The sequence below is a fragment of the Scyliorhinus torazame genome, chromosome 23 (assembly GCF_047496885.1).
Source record: "Scyliorhinus torazame isolate Kashiwa2021f chromosome 23, sScyTor2.1, whole genome shotgun sequence".
In the NCBI taxonomy this organism is placed as follows: domain Eukaryota; kingdom Metazoa; phylum Chordata; class Chondrichthyes; order Carcharhiniformes; family Scyliorhinidae; genus Scyliorhinus; species Scyliorhinus torazame.
This window is the reverse complement of record NC_092729.1, coordinates 23118741-23129621: the sequence shown is the minus strand read 5'-3', so window position 1 is coordinate 23129621 and position 10881 is coordinate 23118741.

Genomic DNA, 10881 nt, shown 5'->3' with positions numbered 1-10881 from the left:
TGCTGGCTGTGTGGGTGGAGCTCTGACAGTGCTGTCTGTTTGGTGGGAGCACTGGCAGTGCTGGCTGTGTGGTCGGAGCACTGACAGTGCTGGCTGTGTGGGGGAGCACTGACAGTGCTGGCTGGGTGAGGGAGCACTGACAGTGATGACCGTGTGGGGGGGAGCACTGACAGTGCTGGCTGTGTGGGTGGGAGCACTGACGGTGCTGGCTGTGTCGTGGGAGCACTGACAGTGCTGGCTGTGTGGGGGAGCACTGACAGTGCTGGCTGTGTGGTGGGAGCACTGACAGTGCTGGCAGTGTGGGGGAGCACTGACAGTGCTGGCTGTGTGGTGGGAGCACTGACAGTGCCGACTGTGTGGGGGAGCACTGACAGTGCTTGCTATGTGTGGGGAGCACTGACAGTGCTGGCTGTGTGGTGGGAGCACTGACAGTGCTGGCTGTGTGGGGGGAGCACTGACAGTGCTGGCTCTGTGGGAGAGCACTGACAGTTCTGGTTGTGTGGGGAGCACTGACAGTGCTGGCTGTGTGGTGGGAGCACTGACAGTGCTGACTGTGTGGTGGGAGCACTGACAGTGCTGGCTGTGTGGGGTGAGCACTGACAGTGCAAGCTGTGGGGTGGGAGCACTGACAGTGCTGGCTGTGTGGTGGGAGCACTGACAGTGCTGGCAGAGTGGTGGGAGCACTGACAGTGCTGGCTGTGTGGTGGGAGCACTGACAGTGCTGGCTGTGTGATTGGAGCACAGACAGTGCTGGCTTTGTGGTGGGGGCACTGACAGTGCTGGCTGTGTGGTAGGAGCACTGACAGTGCTGGCTGTGTGGTGGGAGCACTGACAGTGCTGGCTGTGTGGGGTGAGCACCGACAGTGCTGGCTGTGGGGTGGGAGCACTGACAGTGCTGGCTGAGCGGTGGGAGCACTGACAGTGCTGGCTGTGTGGTGGAGCACTGAGAGTGCTGGCTGTGTGGTGGGAGCACTGACATTGCTGGCTGTGTGGTGGGAGCACTGATAGTGCTGGCTGTGTGATGGGAGCACTGACAGTGCTGGCTGTGTGGTGGGAGCACTGACAGTGCTGGCTGTGTTGTGGGAGCAGTGACAGTGCTGGCTGTGTAGTGGGAGCACTGACAGTGCTGGCTGTGTGATGGGAGCGCTGACAGTGCTGGCTGTGTGGGGGGAGCACTGACAGTGCTGGCTGTGTGGTGGGGGCACTGACGGTGCTGGCTGTGTGGGGGAGCACTGACAGTGCTGTCTGTGTGGTGGGAGCACTGACAGTGCTGGCTGTGTGGTGGGAGCACTGACAGTGCTGGCTGTGTGGGGGAGCACTGTCAGTGCTGGCTGTGTGAGGGAGCACTGACAGTGATGACCGTGTGGGGGGAGCACTGACAGTGCTGGCTGTGTGGGTGGGAACACTGACAGTGCTGGCTGTGTGGGTGGGAGCACTTACAGTGCTGGCTGTGTGGGGGAGCACTGACAGTGCTGGCTGTGTGGAGGAGCACTGACAGTGCTGGCTGTGTGGGGGAACACTGACAGTGCTGGCTGTGTGGGGGAGCACTGACAGTGCTGGCTGTGTGGGGGGGCGCTGACAGTACTGGCTGTGTGGGGGGGTTACTGACAGTGCTGGCTGTGTGGGGAGAACTGACAGTACTGGCTGTGTGGTGGGAGCACGGACAGTACTGGCTGAGTGGGGGGAGCACTGACAATGCTGGCTGTGTGGTGAGAGAACTGACAGTGCTGGCTGTGTCGTGGGAGCATTGGCAGTGCTGGCTGTGTGGGGGAGCACTGACAGTGCTGGCTGTGTGGTGGGAGCACTGACAGTGCTGACTGTGTGGGGGAGCACTGACAGTGCTGGCTGTGTTGAGGGGAGCCCTGTCAGTGCTGGCTGTGTGGGGGAGCACTTGGCAGTGCTGGCTGTGTGGGGAGCACTCGAAGTGCTGGCTGTGGGTGGAGAACTGGCAGTGCTGGCTGTGTGGAGGGAGCACTGACAATGCTGGCTGTGTGGAGCACTGATAGTGCTGGCTGTGTGGTGGGAGCACTGACAGTGCTGGCTTTGTGGTGGGAGAACTGACACTGCTGGCTGTGTGGGGGAGCACTGACAGTGCCGACATAGTGGTGGGAGCACTGACAGTGCTGGCTGTGTGGGGTGAGCACTGACAGTGCTGTCTGTGGGGTGGGAGCACTGACAGTGCTGGCTGTGTGGTGGGAGCACTGACAGTGCTGGCTGTGTGGTGGGAGCACTGACAGTGCTGGCTGTGTGGTGGGAGCACTGACCGTGCTGGCTGTGTGGTGGGAGCACTGACAGTGCTGACTGTGTGATGGGAGCACTGACAGTGCTGGCTGTGTTGTGTGAGCACTGACAGTCCTGGCTGTGTTGTGGGAGGACTGACAGTGCTGGCTGTGTGGTGGGAGCACTGACAGTGCTGGCTGTGTGTTGGGAGCACTGACAGTGCTGGCTGTGTGGGGGGAGCACTGACAGTGCTGGCTGTGTGGTGGGGGCACTGACGGTGCTGGCTGTTTGGGGGAGCACTGACAGTGCTGTCTGTTTGGTGGGAGCACTGGCAGTGCTGGCTGTGTGGTCGGAGCACTGACAGTGCTGGCTGTGTGGGAGAGCACTGACAGTGCTGGCTGTGTGAGGGAGCACTGACAGTGATGACCGTGTGGGGGGGGTGCACTGACAGTGCTGGCTGGGTGGGTGGGAGCACATACAGTGCTGGCTGTGTGGGGGAGCACTGACAGTGCTGGCTGTGTGGGGAGCACTGACAGTGCTGGCTGTGTGGGGGAGCACTGACAGTGCTGACTGTGTGGGGGGAGCCCTGTCAGTGCCAGCTGTGTGGTGGGAGCACTGACAGTGCTGGCTGTGTGGTGGGAGCACTGACAGTGCTGGCTGTGTGATGGGAGCACTGACAGTGCTGGCTGTGTGGTGGGAGCACTGACAGTGCTGGCTGTGAGGGGTGAGCACCGACAGTGCTGGCTGTGGGGTGGGAGCACTGACAGTGCTCGCTGTGTGGTGGAAGCACTGACAGTGCTTGCTGTGTGGTGGGAGCACGGAGAGTGCTGGCTGTGTGGTGGGCGCACTGACAGTGCTGGCTGTGTGGGGGAGCACTGGCAGTGCTGGCTGTGTGGGGAGCACTCGAAGTGCTGGCTGTGGGTGGAGAACTGGCAGTGCTGGCTGTGTGGTGGGAGCACTGACAATGCTGGCTGTGTGGAGCACTGATAGTGCTGGCTGTGTGGTGGGAGCACTGACAGTGCTGGCTTTGTGGTGGGAGAACTGACACTGCTGGCTGTGTGGGGGAGCACTGACAGTGCTGGCTGTGTGGTGGGAGCACTGACAGTGCTGGCTCTGTGGGGAGCACTGACAGTGCCGACAGTGTGGAGGGAGCACTGACAGTGCTGCCTGTGTGGGGTGGGAGCACTGACAGTGCTGCCTGTGTGCGGAGCACTGATAGTGCTGCCTTTGTGGGGGGAGCACTGACAGTGCTGTCTGTGTGGGATGGGAGCACTGACAGTGCTGGCTGTGTGGGGGAACACTGACAGTGCTGGCTGTGTGGGGAGCACTGGCAGTGCTGGCTGTGTGGTGGGAGCACGGAGAGTGCTGGCTGTGTGTTGGGAGCACTGACAGTGCTGGCTGTGTGGGGGGAGCACTGACAGTGCTGGCTGTGTGGTGGGGGCACTGACGGTGCTGGCTGTTTGGGGGAGCACTGACAGTGCTGTCTGTTTGGTGGGAGCACTGGCAGTGCTGGCTGTGTGGTCGGAGCACTGACAGTGCTGGCTGTGTGGGAGAGCACTGACAGTGCTGGCTGTGTGAGGGAGCACTGACAGTGATGACCGTGTGGGGGGGGAGCACTGACAGTGCTGGCTGTGTGGGTGGGAGCACATACAGTGCTGGCTGTGTGGGGGAGCACTGACAGTGCTGGCTGTGTGGGGAGCACTGACAGTGCTGGCTGTGTGGGGGAGCACTGACAGTGCTGACTGTGTGGGGGGAGCCCTGTCAGTGCCAGCTGTGTGGTGGGAGCACTGACAGTGCTGGCTGTGTGGTGGGAGCACTGACAGTGCTGGCTGTGTGATGGGAGCACTGACAGTGCTGGCTGTGTGGTGGGAGCACTGACAGTGCTGGCTGTGAGGGGTGAGCACCGACAGTGCTGGCTGTGGGGTGGGAGCACTGACAGTGCTCGCTGTGTGGTGGAAGCACTGACAGTGCTTGCTGTGTGGTGGGAGCACGGAGAGTGCTGGCTGTGTGGTGGGAGCACTGACAGTGCTGGCTGTGTGGGGGAGCACTGGCAGTGCTGGCTGTGTGGGGAGCACTCGAAGTGCTGGCTGTGGGTGGAGAACTGGCAGTGCTGGCTGTGTGGTGGGAGCACTGACAATGCTGGCTGTGTGGAGCACTGATAGTGCTGGCTGTGTGGTGGGAGCACTGACAGTGCTGGCTTTGTGGTGGGAGAACTGACACTGCTGGCTGTGTGGGGGAGCACTGACAGTGCCGACAGTGTGGAGGGAGCACTGACAGTGCTGCCTGTGTGGGGTGGGAGCACTGACAGTGCTGCCTGTGTGGGGAGCACTGATAGTGCTGCCTTTGTGGGGGGAGCACTGACAGTGCTGTCTGTGTGGGGTGGGAGCACTGACAGTGCTGGCTGTGTGGGGGAGCACTGACAGTGCTGGCTGTGTGGGGAGCACTGGCAGTGCTGGCTGTGTGGGGAGCACTGGCAGTGCCGACTGTGTCGGGGAGCACTGATAGTGCTGGCAGTGTGGGGGAGCACTGACAGTGCTTGCTGTGTGTGGGGAGCACTGACAGTGCTGGCTGTATGGTGGGAGCACTGACAGTGCTGGCTGTGTGGGGGGAGCACTGACAGTGCTGGCTGTGTGGGGGAACACGGACAGTGCTGGCTGTGTGGGGTGCACTGACAGTGCTGGCTGTGTGGTGGGAGCACTGACAGTGCTGACTGTGTGGTGGGAGCACTGACAGTGCTGGCTGTGTGGGTTGAGCACTGAGAGTGCTGGCAGTGTGGTGGGAGCACTGACAGTGCTGGCTGTGTGGTGGGAGCACTGACAGTGCTGGCTGTGTGGTGGGAGCACTGACAGTGCTGGCTGTGTGGTGGGAGCACTGACAGTGCTGGCTTTGTGGTTGGGGCACTGGCAGTGCTGGCTGTGTGGTGGGAGCACTGACAGTGCTGGCTGTGTGGTGGGAGCACTGACAGTGCTGGCTGTGTGGGGTGAGCACTGACAGTGCTGTCTGTGGGGTGGGAGCACTGACAGTGCTGGCTGTGTGGTGGGAGCACTGACAGTGCTGGCTGTGTGGTGGGAGCACTGATAGTGCTGGCTGTGTGGTGGGAGCACTGACCGTGCTGGCTGTGTGGTGGGAGCACTGACAGTGCTGACTGTGTGATGGGAGCACTGACAGTGCTGGCTGTGTTGTGGGAGCACTGACAGTCCTGGCTGTGTTGTGGGAGGACTGACAGTGCTGGCTGTGTGGTGGGAGCACTGACAGTGCTGGCTGTGTGTTGGGAGCACTGACAGTGCTGGCTGTGTGGGGGGAGCACTGACAGTGCTGGCTGTGTGGTGGGGGCACTGACGGTGCTGGCTGTTTGGGGGAGCACTGACAGTGCTGTCTGTTTGGTGGGAGCACTGGCAGTGCTGGCTGTGTGGTCGGAGCACTGACAGTGCTGGCTGTGTGGGAGAGCACTGACAGTGCTGGCTGTGTGAGGGAGCACTGACAGTGATGACCGTGTGGGGGGGAGCACTGACAGTGCTGGCTGTGTGGGTGGGAGCACATACAGTGCTGGCTGTGTGGGGGAGCACTGACAGTGCTGGCTGTGTGGGGAGCACTGACAGTGCTGGCTGTGTGGGGGAGCACTGACAGTGCTGACTGTGTGGGGGGAGCCCTGTCAGTGCCAGCTGTGTGGTGGGAGCACTGACAGTGCTGGCTGTGTGGTGGGAGCACTGACAGTGCTGGCTGTGTGATGGGAGCACTGACAGTGCTGGCTGTGTGGTGGGAGCACTGACAGTGCTGGCTGTGAGGGGTGAGCACCGACAGTGCTGGCTGTGGGGTGGGAGCACTGACAGTGCTCGCTGTGTGGTGGAAGCATTGACAGTGCTTGCTGTGTGGTGGGAGCACGGAGAGTGCTGGCTGTGTGGTGGGCGCACTGACAGTGCTGGCTGTGTGGGGGAGCACTGGCAGTGCTGGCTGTGTGGGGAGCACTCGAAGTGCTGGCTGTGGGTGGAGAACTGGCAGTGCTGGCTGTGTGGTGGGAGCACTGACAATGCTGGCTGTGTGGAGCACTGATAGTGCTGGCTGTGTGGTGGGAGCACTGACAGTGCTGGCTTTGTGGTGGGAGAACTGACACTGCTGGCTGTGTGGGGGAGCACTGACAGTGCCGACAGTGTGGAGGGAGCACTGACAGTGCTGCCTGTGTGGGGTGGGAGCACTGACAGTGCTGCCTGTGTGGGGAGCACTGATAGTGCTGCCTTTGTGGGGGGAGCACTGACAGTGCTGTCTGTGTGGGGTGGGAGCACTGACAGTGCTGGCTGTGTGGGGGAGCACTGACAGTGCTGGCTGTGTGGGGAGCACTGGCAGTGCTGGCTGTGTGGTGGGAGCACGGAGAGTGCTGGCTGTGTGTTGGGAGCACTGACAGTGCTGGCTGTGTGGGGGGAGCACTGACAGTGCTGGCTGTGTGGTGGGGGCACTGACGGTGCTGGCTGTTTGGGGGAGCACTGACAGTGCTGTCTGTTTGGTGGGAGCACTGGCAGTGCTGGCTGTGTGGTCGGAGCACTGACAGTGCTGGCTGTGTGGGAGAGCACTGACAGTGCTGGCTGTGTGAGGGAGCACTGACAGTGATGACCGTGTGGGGGGAGCACTGACAGTGCTGGCTGTGTGGGTGGGAGCACATACAGTGCTGGCTGTGTGGGGGAGCACTGACAGTGCTGGCTGTGTGGGGAGCACTGACAGTGCTGGCTGTGTGGGGGAGCACTGACAGTGCTGACTGTGTGGGGGGAGCCCTGTCAGTGCCAGCTGTGTGGTGGGAGCACTGACAGTGCTGGCTGTGTGGTGGGAGCACTGACAGTGCTGGCTGTGTGATGGGAGCATTGACAGTGCTGGCTGTGTGGTGGGAGCACTGACAGTGCTGGCTGTGAGGGGTGAGCACCGACAGTGCTGGCTGTGGGGTGGGAGCACTGACAGTGCTCGCTGTGTGGTGGAAGCACTGACAGTGCTTGCTGTGTGGTGGGAGCACGGAGAGTGCTGGCTGTGTGGTGGGAGCACTGACAGTGCTGGCTGTGTGGGGGAGCACTGGCAGTGCTGGCTGTGTGGGGAGCACTCGAAGTGCTGGCTGTGGGTGGAGAACTGGCAGTGCTGGCTGTGTGGTGGGAGCACTGACAATGCTGGCTGTGTGGAGCACTGATAGTGCTGGCTGTGTGGTGGGAGCACTGACAGTGCTGGCTTTGTGGTGGGAGAACTGACACTGCTGGCTGTGTGGGGGAGCACTGACAGTGCCGACAGTGTGGAGGGAGCACTGACAGTGCTGCCTGTGTGGGGTGGGAGCACTGACAGTGCTGCCTGTGTGGGGAGCACTGATAGTGCTGCCTTTGTGGGGGGAGCACTGACAGTGCTGTCTGTGTGGGGTGGGAGCACTGACAGTGCTGGCTGTGTGGGGGAGCACTGACAGTGCTGGCTGTGTGGGAAGCACTGGCAGTGCTGGCTGTGTGGGGAGCACTGGCAGTGCCGACTGTGTCGGGGAGCACTGACAGTGCTGGCAGTGTGGGGGAGCACTGACAGTGCTGGCTGTGTGGTGGGAGCACTGACAGTGCTGGCTGTGTGGGAAAGCACGGACAGTGCTGGCTGTGTGGGGAGCACTGACAGTGCTGGCTGTGTGGTGGGAGCACTGACAGTGCTGACTGTGTGATGGGAGCACTGACACTGCTGGCTGTGTGGGGTGAGCACTGAGAGTGCTGGCTGTGGGGTGGGAGCACTGACAGTGCTGGCTGTGTGGTGGGACCACTGACAGTGCTGGCAGTGTGGTGGGAGCACTGACAGTGCTGGCTGTGTGGTGGGAGCACTTACAGTGCTGGCTGTGTGGTGGGAGCACTGACAGTGCTGGCTGTGTGGTGGGAGCACTGACAGTGCTGGCTTTGTGGTTGGGGCACTGACAGTGCTGGCTGTGTGGTGGGAGCACTGACAGTGCTGGCTGTGTGGTGGGAGCACTGACAGTGCTGGCTGTGTGGTGGGAGCACTGACAGTGCTGGCTGTGTGGTTGGAGCACTGACAGTGCTGACTGTGTGATGGGAGCACTGACAGTGCTGGCTGTGTTGTGGGAGCACTGACAGTCCTGGCTGTGTTGTGGGAGCACTGACAGTGCTGGCTGTGTGGTGGGAGCACTGACAGTGCTGGCTGTGTGGTGAGAGCCCTGACAGTGCTGGCTGTGTGGGGGAGCACTGACAGTGCTGGCTGTGTGGTGGGGGCACTGACGGTGCTGGCTGTGTGGGGGGAGCACTGACAGTGCTGTCTGTTTGGTGGGAGCACTGGCAGTGCTGGCTGTGTGGTGGGAGCACTTACAGTGCTGGCTGTGTGGTGGGAGCACTGACAGTGCTGGCTGTGTGGTGGGAGCACTGACAGTGCTGGCTGTGTGGTGGGGGCACTGACGGTGCTGGCTGTGTGGGGGGAGCACTGACAGTGCTGTCTGTTTGGTGGGAGCACTGACAGTTCTGGCTGTGTGGCAAAGCACTGACAGTGCTTGCTGTGTGTGGGGAGCACTGACAGTGATGACCGTGTGGGGGAGCACTGCCAGTGCTGGCTGTGTGGGTGGGAGCACATACAGTGCTGGCTGTGTGGGGGAGCACTGACAGTGCTGGCTGTGTGGGGAGCACTGACAGTGCTGGCTGCGTGGGGGAGCACTGACAGTGCTGACTGTGTGGGGGGCGCCCTGTCAGTGCTAGCTGTGTGGTGGGAGCACTGACAGTGCTGGCTGTGTGGTGGGAGCACTGACAGTGCTGGCTGTGTGGTGGGAGCACTGACAGTGCTGGCTGTGTGGGGGAGCACTGACAGTGCTTGCTGTGTGTGGGGAGCACTGACAGTGCTGGCTGTGTGGTGGGAGCACTGACAGTGCTGGCTGTGTGAGGGGAGCACTGACAGTGCTGGCTGTGTGGGGGAGCACTGACAGTGCTGGCTGTGTGGGGAGCACTGACAGTGCTGGCTGTGTGGTGTGAGCACTGACAGTGCTGACTGTGTGGTGGGAGCACTGACAGTGCTGGCTGTGTGGGGTGAGCACTGACAGTGCTGGCAGTGTGGTGGGAGCACTGACAGTGCTGGCTGTGTGGTGGGAGCACTGACAGTGCTGCCTGTGTGGTTGGAGCACTGACAGTGCTGGCTTTGTGGTGGGTGCACTGACAGTGCTGGCTGTGTGATGGGAGCACTGACAGTGCTGGCAGTGTGGTGGGAGCACTGACAGTGCTGGCTGTGTGGTGGGAGCACTGACAGTGCTGCCTGTGTGGTTGGAGCACTGACAGTGCTGGCTTTGTGGTGGGTGCACTGACAGTGCTGGCTGTGTGATGGGAGCACTGACAGTGCTGGCTGTGTGGTGGGAGCACTGACAGTGCTGGCTGTGAGGGGTGAGCACCGACAATGCTGGCTGTGGGGTGGGAGCACTGACAGTGCTCGCTGTGTGGTGGAAGCACTGACAGTGCTTGCTGTGTGGTGGGAGCACGGAGAGTGCAGGCTGTGTGGTGGGAGCACTGACAGTGCTGGCTGTGTGGGGGAGCACTGGCAGTGCTGGCTGTGTGGGGAGCACTCGAAGTGCTGGCTGTGGGTGGAGAACTGGCAGTGCTGGCTGTGTGGTGGGAGCACTGACAATGCTGGCTGTGTGGAGCACTGATAGTGCTGGCTGTGTGGTGGGAGCACTGACAGTGCTGGCTTTGTGGTGGGAGAACTAACACTGCTGGCTGTGTGGGGAGCACTGGCAGTGCTGGCTGTGTGGGGAGCACTGGCAGTGCTGGCTGTGTGGGGAGCACTGGCAGTGCCGACTGTGTCGGGGAGCACTGACAGTGCTGGCAGTGTGGGGGAGCACTGACAGTGCTGGCTGTGTGGTGGGAGCACTGACAGTGCTGGCTGTGTGGGAAAGCACTGACAGTGCTTGCTGTGTGTGGGGAGCACTGACAGTGCTGGCTGTATGGTGGGAGCACTGACAGTACTGGCTGTGTGGGGGGAGCACTGACATTGCTGGCTGTGTGGGGGAGCACGGACAGTGCTGGCTGTGTGGGGAGCACTGACAGTGCTGGCTGTGTGGTGGGAGCACTGACAGTGCTGACTGTGTGGTGGGAGCACTGACACTGCTGGCTGTGTGGGGTGAGCACTGAGAGTGCTGGCTGTGGGGTGGGAGCACTGACAGTGCTGGCTGTGTGGTGGGACCACTGACAGTGCTGGCAGTGTGGTGGGAGCACTGACAGTGCTGGCTGTGTGGTGGGAGCACTTACAGTGCTGGCTGTGTGGTGGGAGCACTGACAGTGCTGGCTGTGTTGTGGGAGCACTGACAGTGCTGGCTTTGTGGTTGGGGCACTGACAGTGCTGGCTGTGTGGTGGGAGCACTGACAGTGCTGGCTGTGTGGTGGGAGCACTGACAGTGCTGGCTGTGTGGTGGGAGCACTGACAGTGCTGGCTGTGTGGTGGGAGCACTGACAGTGCTGACTGTGTGATGGGAGCACTGACAGTGCTGGCTGTGTTGTGGGAGCACTGACAGTCCTGGCTGTGTTGTGGGAGCACTGACAGTGCTGGCTGTGTGGTGGGAGCACTGACAGTGCTGGCTGTGTGGTGAGAGCCCTGACAGTGCTGGCTGTGTGGGGGAGCACTGACAGTGCTGGCTGTGTGGTGGGGGCACTGACGGTGCTGGCTGTGTGGGGGGAGCACTGA